Source organism: Odocoileus virginianus, chromosome 22 (genome assembly GCF_023699985.2).
Source record: "Odocoileus virginianus isolate 20LAN1187 ecotype Illinois chromosome 22, Ovbor_1.2, whole genome shotgun sequence".
In the NCBI taxonomy this organism is placed as follows: Eukaryota; Metazoa; Chordata; class Mammalia; order Artiodactyla; family Cervidae; genus Odocoileus; species Odocoileus virginianus.
The window spans coordinates 53,616,807-53,630,898 of NC_069695.1; the positions used below are offsets into that span (position 1 = coordinate 53,616,807).

General features: G+C 46.7%; 1 protein-coding gene across 6 annotated transcripts in view; it reads right to left on the bottom strand.

Moving 5' to 3' along the window:
- ZNF516 (zinc finger protein 516) overlaps positions 1–14,092 on the bottom strand; it is a 97,902-nt gene that overhangs the window by 68,628 nt on the left and 15,182 nt on the right. For 2 of the 6 annotated variants that reach the window (XM_070452985.1, XM_070452986.1), the window contains exon 2: positions 2,961–3,062. The exons of the other annotated variants lie outside the window; for them this stretch is intronic. The gene's annotated coding sequence lies outside the window, so the exon portion shown is untranslated. The remainder of the gene's footprint in view (positions 1–2,960; positions 3,063–14,092) is intronic. 6 annotated transcript variants of the gene reach the window in all.

The window sequence follows — 14,092 nt, forward strand, 5'->3', positions numbered from 1 at the left end:
TCGAGACGATGCTCTGGAGAATGAAATGGCAACCCACTCCAGTATTCTTGCCTGGGATTCCATGGACAGAGGAGGCTGGCAGTCTACAGTCCATGGGGCCTCAAAGAGCCGGACGAGACTGAGCGACTCTCACATTTTCTCTGGTGTCGTAATCTTGACCGTCCATTGATGCCGGCTGTCAGCACATGGCCAGCAAAGACCTGCCGTGCAGCGTCCCGAGCCCCACCAGGAACACCGCACCCCGAGTGACTCATCCTGGACCGTGGGTCTCGGGGCCACACCTCCAGGCGGCCCGGCCCGGCCCGGCCCGGCCTGGCCACTGGCGCTAACAAAGCAGAGCACTGGAGCCTGGTTCCAACTGAGGTGTCCTAGTGTTCCCACCCGCAACCCCCCGGAAAGTCCTTCCGGACATATCTTACAGCGAGCTACAGGAACAGCTCTTGCAGACATCTTTTAAAGTCTAAAATGAAGTATTTCTGCTGCATGAGCCACAAGCAGTGTGTGGAAGTCTAGCTTCTCCATCATAAATTAAACACACCCTTTGATAAATGACAAAGGCAGGCAGAGATCCCCGGAAATCAGAGCTCATAGTAATTTCCCTTTCTTCACTCACTCAGGTGACATGTTCTCATCTCCAGGCTTAGCTGGAAGACACAGGTCCCTCCCAACAAAGGGGATATGAGCACCGGTGGTGTGGTCCGGCCAAGCACACAATGGACCCGCCTCCACAGAGCCGCGTGAAGGTCCTGGCCGCCTCTTTCCCAGATCTTCCTAGGGGCACCTGCTCCCCAACACCAGGAGGCTGTCACTGAGGGGGCAGGTGAGAACAGCTAACATGTTTTGAGTGCTTGCCAGGTGCCAGGTATGAGCATATCTCACCCATCAGTCCACCTCCCCTGCGAAGGAATTATGGTCATCCTGGCCACTTTATGAATAAGGCAAGTGGGACACAGAGAAGGCCAGCACCTGGCTGAGGTCACACAGCATGGAGGTGGCCGGGCAGGGAGGCCAAGTGCCTTGCTCTGGTGAGGGAGAAACAGGCTGGAGCTCCACGTTCTGATATTTAAGAGGTCACCTCGGAAATAAAGATGGCAGAAGGCAGCAGATGAAAGGGAGAAGAGAAACGGGTGGGAAGGCGCAGGCCAAGGGAGGACCAGGCAGGGAGAAGCTTCTAGAGCCAGAGGCACGTGATGTGCTGGAGCAGGGGGGAGGATCGCAGAGACCCGGTTCTGCCCACGCTCCCCTGTGCCCACCGCACCCCAATCCAAGCTGTAGGCGCGCAGAGGCTCTTTGGATTAAAAACACCCAGGTTTCCAACCACTGCTCTTCAGACTTTCCTCGTCCCCAGAGACTCGTTTGAGCACTGCTGGAAATTGCCCAGGTCCCTTGGGAGCGAATATTAATTCGAGCTCCCGCAGTTTCTTGATGTGGGATATTAATTACATTAATCAGGGTTGGGGTCCAGCTGAAGACTGGCACAGCGCGCGACCGTGCGGCTGCCTCCCCGTGCGGCTCAGGGCCGTGACGTCACCCAGGGACACGCCTCCCTCAGGCTCCTCCTGCATTTGTGCCTCCATGCCCACCTGTCACCCCATGGAGCCCAGACCATCCAGGCTGCCACACCAGGACGACCACATGCACACACAGACCCTTCTCCTCGCACACGCTTCACCCCACGGGCCCCAGGACGTGGGGGGAGGATCGGAAGAGATCCCTGCCCGGTGGGTCAAATCAGACCCAGGTGTCCAAGCCTGTGGAGGGCAGGGGGGCGCCCTGGGCACGTGGTCTGCTCCAGGGGACATGGGCGGAGGCGGGCTCCAGCAGATGTGGAGATGTTAAGGCAGACCTGGAAGGCAGAAGGGACTTTCCGGATTCACAGCCCACATCTGGGGAACGGAGCTGGCAGGGCAGGCCTGGCCGGGAAGCAGGCCCCAGGGGGCGGGAGGACCGGGGGGACAAGTGGACAGGGAAGGCCAGGCGATGGAAGTCCTCACCATGAGGGTGACTCGGTCATGCTCCCAAGGACACAGGAAGCTATGTCCCATGGCCGGGGACCTGTAGCACCTGGCCCGAGGGCCCACAGCAACACAAAGATGGGGCCGACAGGGCAGGGGCTGAGGACAAGATTTCCAAAGGAGAGACTAAAAGAGAGAGTGGGACAGGGCTCGCCGGAGGCCTGACCTGAGGCCTTGGTGTCCAGGATCCAGAGTCCATCAGAGGCACCCTTGGGTCTCGGGGAGCATCACCTGGAGCCCAGGGCTGGAGGCTCATGAATGGCTGGTCCCATTTCTCTGCCTCGGAGAACAACTGCCTCCCACCAGATCTCCTGCCAGCCAGCCTCCCCTCTGCCCACTGAGCATCGGAAGCAGGGGTGACCATTTTCCCCACCAGCTGTAGGTGACAACCGGCTCAGAAGCAAGTGCTGGTCAGGGGACGCGAAGCCAGGCTCTGGTCCCTGTGCTGACCATGATCTTGAGAAAGACATGACACGTCAAATCAACTTACAGTCTGAGCCTCAAAAGCCTTTGGCAATCCGCATAGGCAGCCTCATTTTCAAAGCAGAAGTTTAGTAATTTCCTGCATCTGTAGACACGTTCAAACTGTCAGTACATTCAATTCCTGATTTTTTCTGTTACCAGACAAGTGCATTTCCATGGATAGGACAGCCACGTGCATCACAGCCCCTCAAGACAGCTCCATTCAACACAGGAGTCAACTCGGGGCAGTTGGAGCACTTCTGACCACCGCCTGGTCACTTCTCGCTCCCTCGGTCCTGCAGGGACAGCCTGCCCAAGAGAAACCACAGCCGGATCCAGACTTGTACTTGGAGAATAAGGGGACACCCTGAGGGACCCTGGGTTGCCGGGAACACAGCCCCATCCGCACCCATCCACACGCACATTACCCAGAACCCCTTCCAGACACGTAGACGGGCATCTGGAGGGGGGCTCCCGGTGCACCTGTGACAACACGACAGTGAGACGTGCTCTCCTGGACCAGAAAGGTCAAGACATGGGCCATCAAACTCTGCTCCCCACTTCTGCACAAGTGTGTTCATTTACCTGAAATTAGAGACACCAGGATTAAGGCTGGCAGTGTCCCCTGTGTGTGACAAGGAGCAGATCCACGCCCACTTAATAAGAGATCCACCCAAACTAGTTATTTGTGTGACACAAACTCTCACTTGGGGGGAATAAATGGAAACAGTGATCCATCCTCCCCTGTTAATGATCCGGTTTACTCCTGGAAGAAGGGCCTGGGCGGGGTGTACACCCTGCCTGTCCCAGTGCTCCTTCCCATTCTCTTAGCCTCCCCAGCCACAAAGGACCTGGGCTGTCATAGTGTAATGCCCAGTGTAAGGAGGAATGCTGAAAGAGAACTTCCAGGTCTCAAGCCTCCAACCTCCCCTGTCGGTTTGAGAAGCATTTAAAGTTCGTTCTTGAAGAGCTTTTCTTAAATGAAGCTACAGTCTTTGCACCGGTTTAGCTCTGTCTGCCTGAACAGAAATAGCTGATGTAGTCAAGTCAGGCTGTGTGCAGAGTCCCCTCGCCTGCTAAGAGAGGTTTTGCCTTCTCCCGGCAAAATGTAAAATTAGTAAACCGTGCGGCACGGTGAGGTCACCAGCCCAAATTACACCCAAACTTATTATTATTAAGGATTTGGTGTCCTGTTTTCCTATTGCTAAGAAAGTTACATTCATTATAGCTTTATATTTAGAGGACTTTTTAAAAATAAGTTTGAGAACAGATCTATGAATGTCTGTATTGTACAGAGTTAGACAGTTACAAGAAAGTACTCATGATTTTAGCTTACATATTTTCCCTTCGACATTGAAAGAACCAAAAATCTAGTAACAGTTTCCACTACTGCATTTAGGGGAAAAGTGCTTTCTTTCAATGTAAGAAGAAACTAAATAAAATTATTGGGTTGGGCCAAGGGAAGAGATTTACTTTTAAGATAAAAGGGATTTGGGTAACTTTAGTCTCCTGACCACAAACTTTAATATTTTTAAAAATATAATCTTCATGCTGGGATTAAACAGAGAGTTCATTTTCTCTTTTTATCATCTTTTCTTCCCAAATCCTGGATTCTGAAAGGTTAAGTCACACTGTACTTAGAAAAACACACATATTTCCCTTATATTCCTTTCAAGTAATATTCATTCATTTAAAAACCAATGTAAGCACTGCATACATTTAAAAATTGTTAAAATGGTAAACACCACACACATACATATTAAATATATTTTACCACAATAAAAAATGCAAAAGTGTAGATTTTACATATTTAAAATCGTTTAAAATGTTTTAAAACTGTACTCCCTTAAAAATCATACCACAAAACATAAATGAGCAATATTTATAGGCATCATGAGGTCAATAATCAACTCTTAAAACTACATAAAATCTGTTGTGCTGGGAACAGTATTATCCCAAGTGAGGATCAGACCTTGCAATGTCAGAGGTCATCGCTAGAACCCACCAACTGTTTACAAAAGTTTCCCTCTAGATGAGGCAGCCAATTTTCATGCCAAATTTGGAACAGCCTGTCTCTAAATTCCCTGTTACACTTCAGGCGCTCTGCTGAGCTCTGTGGGCCAAAAACTGACAGAAAAGTGTCCCTTTCCACACCCCCCCCCCACCTCCCCACCCCTGCACCAATTTTAACTTAGCTCTGGAGCAAGTCAAGAGTTTTCAGAATACAATTTGAATTCGAATACAGAAAGAAGAGTTCCATTAAGCGTACATTTTTATCCAACACAAACATGCCTCCACACAGTGACTCTTTTTGCACTAACAGCTTGAGAAATTCCAAGTTCAAGTTATTTTAGATGCAGCATTTAACTGACACCGTGTGGTGTTTTGATCCAAGGAGCCCTTTTATAAATCAGCTTTGGAATGTCCCACTTCTTCCTGACTCGAAATTCCATACGAATCCTATTCTGTGCTCTCTGGTTTATTCTGAGAATTTTAATCCACTTCATTTTTTGTAACAAATATTTTACAACCATCCTCGGCCAAAATCCCTGAAGTTCTGACCTAATTCACATTAAGAACTTCTTATCTGTGATTTTATATAAATCCTACATACTGCATAGCTTACCCTACCCCTGACAATCCTTCCATAAAGTTCAATAAAGCTGATCTTTTAAATTCCTTTTATATTCCTTTCTCCTTCTTAAGTAATTTTCTTACAAGTATTTTTCGAGGCTGATTAATTAAAAGACAACTTTCAGACATCAAAGACATGAACTGCAGTCTCTCTCACCAACCTATGGGCCAGAGAAATTAGTAACAGATAAAAACATTACTGCTATTAAGAACTTTCAAAGAATAATTTTACCAGTATGCACAATGGATCAGCAGTTCAGAAGTTACGACATTCATCAAACCCTCAACCTCCTGCACTTAGAAGGCAGGCATCCTCTACCACCAGTGTCCTGGTGCTAAAGGAGAGAAGGCCGGACTGCATCCTCCAGCCACCAACACCTGGCAAGAGGTGGGAGCCAGCGCTCTTGGGTTCCTGGACAGGGTTTTCCTTCTCTGCACTGGGAGGTGTGACCTCTGCACCAGGAGGCACGGTCTCTGTAAGAGAGGCATGGCCCCTGCACTGGGAGGCAGGGACACTACTGGGAGGCGTGGCCTCTGTGCTGGGAGGTGTGGTCTCTGCACTGGGAGGTGTGGCCTCTGCACTGGGAGGTGTGGCCTCTGTGCCAGTAGGCGTGGTCTCCGAGGCAGGAGTCCTGGTCTCTGTGAGAGGCGTGGCCTCTGCACTGGGAGTTGTGGCCTCTGTGCCAGGAGGCGTGGCCTCTGCACTGGGGGCGGGGCTCTGTATTGGGAAGCGTGGCCTCTGCACTTCTCTGGCCCTCACTGTGCCGGTGTGCGGAGTGAGTGCTCTGTAACCTACCCGTCTCTCAGGAGGAAGAGGGAATACCAAGTGTTTCTGGCACCCGGGAGGCCCAGGCCTCTGCGTCCGAGCATTCTCGCAAGAGCAGTCAGGCCTCTTCCCAAACGTGATGGCCGCACACAGCTGTGTGCTGTAACTGGACAGTGATCATGGCCCAGTGGAGCCCGGGCCCCACACACACCACGTCTACACTGGACCTCCCTCCATCTCCTACCTGCCCAATCCATCACCACGTCTCCAGGACCCCGCCCTCCAACACCTCTTGGGCCGCCCTCTTCTCCAGTCTCATGGTCACTAGTCTGCCGGGAGGACCACACTCCCTGAGCACTGCCCCGCACCACCTTCTGCAAATGGACCCCTCTCAGGCCCCGCTCTGGTGAGACCCCTGCTGCAGGCCCCGAGGGGTCACCCAGAACCCATCACCTCATAACTGGTGAGAGTCAAGCATCCTCAAGATCACTCACAGCCCTTAAAGACGTGTCAGACGCCACCCGTCGCCCTCACACGCATATGTGTATACACACACATACACACACACATGCACCCACGTGCCCTCGAGCCTCTCTGAGGCTCTGACAGCGGCCACAGCTCCGTCCTCGCCCAGCACCCTCTCCTTCTCAGAGAACCAACTTCCAAAAGGGCCCCACAGTCCTCACCACAACCTCCTTACAATCTACTGGGAAAAAGAATCCAGTCAAACAGGGGACTCAGAGAACTCACACGCAAAACAACAAAAATGAAACAAACTGGCAATGATCATTGAACCCAATAGGCAAAGAAATGTGTAGATAGAATCAAGTCTAAGTAATTGTGAGGTATATATAAACATGAAATTGCTACATTTCTTGCAAGACATTATATCCAACGTAAAAATAATAAATTAACAATTGTAGACTAAAACCACATGCAGAAAAGGAATTACAATAGCGTGTGGGGAGAGGGGAAGAAATGAAGAAAGAGAGGAAGGGAACATAGGCGCTTTCATTTCTTCATCCTCCTCAAAGAGGAAGTCAAGTTATATTGTTACTGAAGTCCATAATTGAGAAACAGGGGTTTAAGCAAAAGTTATAAATATAACCATTGATAGAACTGAAAACACTGAACCTTCTATCTATCTTCTCACTTCAAGGATTAAAGAAGAGAAACATAATTCTTTTACCAATAAATTAAAAAGAAAGCATAAAATCAGATTACAGTTTTTTCTATGTAGGAAAGAACACCTAATAAATCTGTTTCAGCAAAAAATATAAATGAAATCAACTTATTTATTTAAAAAGACTCAATGAAGGGCTTAACAACTAAATCCAACTCTTTGTCCTGTACAAAAGACACCCCAAATGAAGGAATTCAGAAAAGCTGGATGACATATAGACAAAATACAACAGAAAATGCAAATAAACAAGAGAGAAAATAGAAATATCACTAAAGAGTTTAATTCATGGTTTGACAAAGGTATTCAGTTGCACGAAAGTCATAATGATTAAGGGTAAAAAAAGAAACCACCAAGAATGAAACTGTCCTATATGTTTAAATCAAATAACACAGAACAAAATACATAAAGCAAACACCCCAGTGAATACATGAGACAAATACAAGAGACAAAATGGATCTGGGAGAATTAACAAATCTCTCTTAAACCTAGCAGATTAAAAAGGCAAAAACAATAATAGTAGACGTGAATGAAGAAGTAGGGTTTATCGAGTAGGTAACGTCAAACCCCATACTGGCCAGTTTGCTAAACTAAGGATAGAACATAAGGTGGCTACATGCTGACCACAAAGATGGGCTCTAACAGTTCCATAAATCAGAAACAGCACAGGTCTTCCAAGCTTCAGACATAGCACTGTGACAGCAAAAACTACCAAGTGAAAGCAAAAACAACACGAACAAAAATTCAGCCATTTAAAAAATCTTAAACTCTTCATAACAACTCCTGGGGCAGGAGAAGATCATGGGGCAACTGCAAACCTCTCCTGAACCCCTCTGTGTCAAAATGTATGGGACACACAGAAAGCCGAAAGGGTAAGCAGCTGTGGGATTAAAAATAAAGAAAACATGTATGTGAAATATTCAAGTCAAGAAGTAACCAAAAAAGCATTAAAATACTTAAATTTGAATTTTAAAAGGTAATGACAAATGAGAAAAAACCGAGCAAAATTGATAAATAAAGTCAACAACTGGCTCTTTGATAAGCCCAATGAATGAGAAAATTGACAAGCTGACCTAATCAAAAACAAAAAATAAAGTAGGAGCTGGGGAAAATTAGGTCCCTGGACCACCAAAGTAAGGGAAATTAAAAGAATATAATGTTCTTCAAAGCTCTACATTAAGAGATGCGAGATATGGAAAGAAATTACTAATTTTCTATTAAAATATTCTTTACCGCCTGAGCCACCAGGTAAGCCCTAAATAAACATCCAACATCTACTCAGGAATCAACAGAAGAAGCAACAGAACAATAATCAGGTAGGAAATCAAAAGGCCTGTCACACACTTCTTCACTTGCTCAAATGCAAAAAAAAAAAAAAATCAGTTATGGTCATACACATTTTGAGAAACAACTCAGATGGAGGCTATCTGAATGTTTCTGGAGCGAAAAGAACTTACATAAAGTGAAGAATAGAAAAGAGATAAACCAAAAGTTATCTGCGACAACAGAGCACACAGCTACTGTCCTAATAAAGAAAATGTTCTTACAAAGCAACAAATCATGAATAACTCAGTGGAAAAACTGACCGAGGAAGCGAACAGGTGGTTCACAAGAGAAACAATAGTCAACAGACGCTAAGAAATGCTCGATGTGGCTTTAAATTTTTAAAATCCGGTGCTCATTTTTCCTATCAGATTGCCCAAGACTGAGAGACCGATAACATCAAGAGCTGACAAAGGCAAGGCCTCACGTCCCTGACTGCTGCTGAGAGTGTGAAATGACATTTTGATATCCCGCTGGGAAACTCATCAATATCCCTCAGTGAAAACGTCCCTTCCAGCCAAAAACTCCATCTTGGGGAACTAATCCCAAAGAAACATTCCCACACGTGCACAAAACTGTGTGTGTCAGAGAGGCTGACATCACAGTAGGAAACGCACAGCGACACAAGAGTCCACGACGGGGACACACACAGTGAAGCTCCGTGGGGCGATGGCTGCTGGGTACCAGCCCCGCCCACTGGCTGCTGCTGCTGCTAAGTCTCTTCAGTCGTGTCCGACTCTGTGCGACCCCATAGACGGCAGCCCCTCGGGCTCCCCGTCCCTGGGATTCTCCAGGCAAGAACACTGCAGTGGGTTGCCATTTCCTTCTCCAATGCATGAAAGTGAAAAGTGAAAGTGAGGTTGCTCAGTCGTGTCCGACCCTTAGCGACCCCGTGGACCGCAGCCTACCAGGCTCCTCCATCCATGGGATTTTCCAGGCAAGAGGACTGGAGTGGGGTGCCACTGCCTTCTCTGCTCCCACTGGCTACTCCCACACAAATCCCCTTGCAGCGGCTCAGAACAGACCGAACTGGGTACTAGGCCTTTAAAAACCAGGATGGGATGTGCCAGCCTTTACACTCTACTCATCTCTTAAGAAGAGTACGGTGTAGGACTTCTCTGGTGGTCCAGTGGTTAGTACTCTGCCCTTCCAATACAGGGGGTGAGGGTTCGATTCCTGGTTGGGGAACTAAGATCCCACAACCACACAATGCAGCCAAAAAAAAAAAATTGAGAAAATAAGTTGATGGAAAAATCCCATTTTAATTTTGGAAAAAAAAAAAAAAAAAACCTGATACTGGGAAAGACTGAGGGCAGGAGGAGAAGGTGGTGACAAAGGATGAGATGGTTGGATGGCATCACTGACTCAATGGATATAAGTTTGCGCAAACTCTGGGAGATAGTGGAGGACAGGGAAGCCTGGTGTGCTGCAGTCCATGGGATCACAAAGAGTCAGACCAGACTTAGCAACTGAACAACAACATGCATGTTTATTAAAGTACATTCATGAAGCTGACGGATTTAAATGCCTAATACAGTGATTGATATCAAGAAAGCAGTTAGTACACAGCAGCCTGCATAAAGTAAAATTATAAAAACACTGTGAAATGTCACACACGTCCTTTTTTCTCAAAATGCAACTTTCACTTTGGATTGTAAATACCTTGATGGCAAAGATAATTAAGAGTCTTTGCAGTCTACTAACTATGCATTTTGTACAATTATCCAAACAGAAATAGTTTAATTTCAGCAAGAAGAATGCTACCCTAAGTATTTGTCTATAATTCAATTGCTCAAATACGTGGTTGAAAATCAATTAAGAAGTTATCAGTTATCAGTTCAGTTGCTCAGTTGTGTCCGACTCTTTGTGACCCCATGAACTGCAGCACACTGGGCCTCCCTGTCCATCACCAACTTCCTGAGTATACTTAAACTCATGTCCATTGAGTCGGTGATGCCATCCAACCATCTCATCCTCTGTCATCCCCTTCTCCTCCCGCCTTCCATCTTTCCCAGAATCAGGATCTTTTCAAATGAGTCAGCTCTTCGCATCAGGCGGCCAAAGTATTGGAGTTTCAGCTTCAGCATCAGTCCCTCCAATGAACACTCAGGACTGATCTCCTTTAGGATGGACTGGTTGGATCTCCTTGTAATCCAAGGACTCTCAAGAGTCTTCTCCAACACCACAGGTCAAAAGCATCAATTCTTCGGTGCTCAGTTTTCTTTATAGTCCAACTCTCACATCCATACATGACTACTGGAAAAACCATAGCCTTGACTAGATGGACCTTTGTTAGCAAAGTAATGTCTCTGCTTTTTAATATGCTGTCTAGGTTGGTCATAACTTTCCTTGCAAGGAGTAAGCGTCTTTTAATTTCATGGCTGCAATCACCATCTGCAGTGATTTTGGAGTCCAAGAAAATAAAGTCAGCCACTGTTTCCACTGTTTCCCCATCTATATGCCATGATCTTAGTTTTCTGAATGTTATTTAAGCCAACTTTTTCACTCTCTTTCACTTTCATCAAGAGGTTCCTTATTTCTTCTTCACTTTCTCCCATAAGGGTGGTGTCATCTGCATATCTGAGGTTATTGATATTTCTCCTGGCAATCTTGATTCCAGCTTGTGCTTCTTCCAGCCCAGCATTTCTCATGATGTACTCTGCATATAAGTTAAATAAGTAGGGTGACAATATACAGCCTTGATGTACTCCTTTTCCTGTTGGGAGCCAGTCTGTTGTTCCATGTCCAGTTTTAACTGCTGCTTCCTGACCTGCACACAGGTTTCTCAAGAGGCAGGTCAGGTGGTCTAGTATTCCCATCTCTTTCAGAATTTTCCACAGTTTATTATGATCCACACAGTCAAAGGCTTTGGTATAGTCAATAAAGCAGAAATAGATATTTTTCTGGAACTCTCTTGCTTTTAACAAATTATTTACCCTGAATTCCACCCCTAACAAGGGCTTCCTCAGTTGCTCAGTGGTAAAGAATCCACCTACAATGCAGGAGACGCAGGAGACTCAGGTTTGATTTGCTGGGTCAGGAAGATCCCCTGGAGCAGGAAGTGGGAACAACTCCAGTGTTCTTGCCTGGAAAATCCCATGGACAGAGGAGCCTGGCAGGCTACAGTCCAAGGGGTCGCAAAGAGTCAGACACGACTGAATGAAGGAGCAGGAGCAGACCGAAAGGGAAAGTGCTTCATCTTCGTACCATTTTGTGAACTTATATGTAATTTATTTTTGAAATCCTCTATGTCTTCAAAGTGAAGTACTGTGTCTGTCTTTACCTCCTTACACAAGAGAAACAGCATAAGGTTCAGGCCCCAGATGTCCATGTTTGATTCTAGCTCAATAATTAAAATGTGAAGCTTCATATTAATTTCCAGAATAATGACATTCAGATCAACTCTCTGCCAGAAAACGGGATGCTACCAAAGAAGACAAAGTTTTGGGGGAACGGGAAAGGACGTCATTTGTGCTTAGCTCCCACGAATCCTCAAAATTAAAAATAGGACGAAGCTCATATTCATAGCTTCAACTTCAGACATCTTACGGTGAATTAAGCGTGCAAGTGGAGAGGAAAGAAATTCTGCCCCACGTGATTAAATGTAAGCCTGCAATCCTGCATCTGCTTCCCACTAACCTCCAAGACCAGCCATGGTTTGTCTAAGAAAGGGATGTTTTAATCAGAACACTTGAATTTATTGTCATCCTGAAGTCCCATCTGACTAGCAGATCCTCAGGCAAATGAATACCCATAAATTTCACATGACGGGTAGAAACTGCCTAAGCTCTTGAGCCCCCCAGATGTGCAGCCAATTCAGGGTGACCATCTCCGGGGCCTTCAATCTTTTCCTAGAAAAGGGCCCACTTATGAAATCCAATTGCGAAGAACTGACTCATTGGAAAAGACCCTGATCCTGGGGAAGATTGAAGGCAGAAGGAGAAGGGGACAACAGAGGATGAGATGGTTGGATGGCACCACCGACTCTATGGACATGAGTTTGAGTAAACTCCAGGAGTTGGTGATGGACAGGAAAGCATGGCGTGCTGCAGTCCACGGGATTGCAAAGAGTCGGACACGACTGAGCAACTGAACTGAACTGATGAAATCCAACGCATTGAGATGCATGTAAATTGGCAAAACTCTGCTAAGAATGTCAGGTCCACACAGTAAAAAATGGTGATCCTGCCACTGACAGTTCGCATTTCTCCTTTAAGTGGAAATATCCCTTTGCCTCAACCTGCACACATCTAAAGCACGGTTTAGCTGGGCAACTGAAACAGAAAAAGAGAAACAGCGCTTTTTCTCAGAGCTGAACAGCGTCGATCTGGACTTTGTTATGCCCCAGGAATGCCAGTCGATCTTTTTTTTTTTCTTCTAGGTCCGGTAAGTTTCCTGAACACTGATACTGTGAGTCCACAGGCCAGAGAATCAACAAAATTCTAGTCTGTTTCAACACCATTTATCTATCCAAAGAAGCATTTCGGTGATTGATAGGGTGAGAAATGCAACGTGACCTTCAGTCTAAATGCTAAACCTGCTCACCAGAACCTGGACTCTCGGGCAGGAGCAGCAGGGAGACCGCAGCCGGGCAGGCAGCAGCAGGACCAGCCCCACGATCCGGAAGCGGTTTAACCAGGTCTCACCTTGAAAATGTGACGGAACTGAACAGCCAGCAGGAACAGCAGTCTCGAGATTCGTGGGGACACAGACTAGCTTTGCACTGACTCCTGGAACAGCAGGGTTTTCTGCCTGACTGTGGCAGGTAATAAATATACCGGCACAATATGATTCTCTTGCAATTTTAAACCCGTAAAGCCCCTTCCAGCTGGTAGCCAAACACCCCTGTCACACTTTGCCACACTCAGGACATGGCCACTGTAAAGCCCACGAGGGCAGGACCTCCGTGTCTCTCACTGTGATTCCCTACAGCGCAGGGGTAAGACACAAACCATCCTCAAAGACACTGCGGATACGAAGGAACGGAAATTCATGACACTGCATTTAACCCTCTTCTCCTTGAAAGAAACATCACCCCCTTAAAGGAGGTCCATTTGCTCTTATGACTGACTTGACTCTTCCCTCTGAGACGTAGCTTTTCTGAACTGTTGCTGCCCATTTGGGGAAAAGGAATCTTCATCATTATTATTATTAATAGGGTTACTCTGAAATGACCTACTTTAAGAAGACTGATGAAGGACACTGGTTCCAGGTCCATCGTGAGGGAAAGAGGTTTTCCCTTTGCATCCACACCGCCCTCCTGAGTGAAAAGCCCCCACACTGGCATTTCCATGAGCTTTGATACACAGTTCAAAGCGTACTGCGTATTTCACAGCACCACCATATTTCACATCCCAGGACCTGGGAGCAGAAACGAGATGGGCACGAGGTCATCCGTGAAGAATGTAAGGGGAGGTTCTGCAAAACCATAATCTCAGAAAAACACTCTGCTCCCCCGCACAGAGAGCATGTTCTTGGTGTCTGATCATTATTACAACAACGACACACAAAATTATCAGGGAACTCTGCCTGGCTTTCCACTCCAGGCTCACCTTAAGCCCCCAGGCAAAGTAGACAGTTTCTGTATTTTATACAGTTGCTTTCTGTATTGTGAGGTTAATAAAACAAAAATGAAGCAAATTAGGATTTAAGGCTTTAGTAGGCTTCCCAGGGAGGACTTTCCTGGTGGCTTGGTGATCAAGAATCCACCTG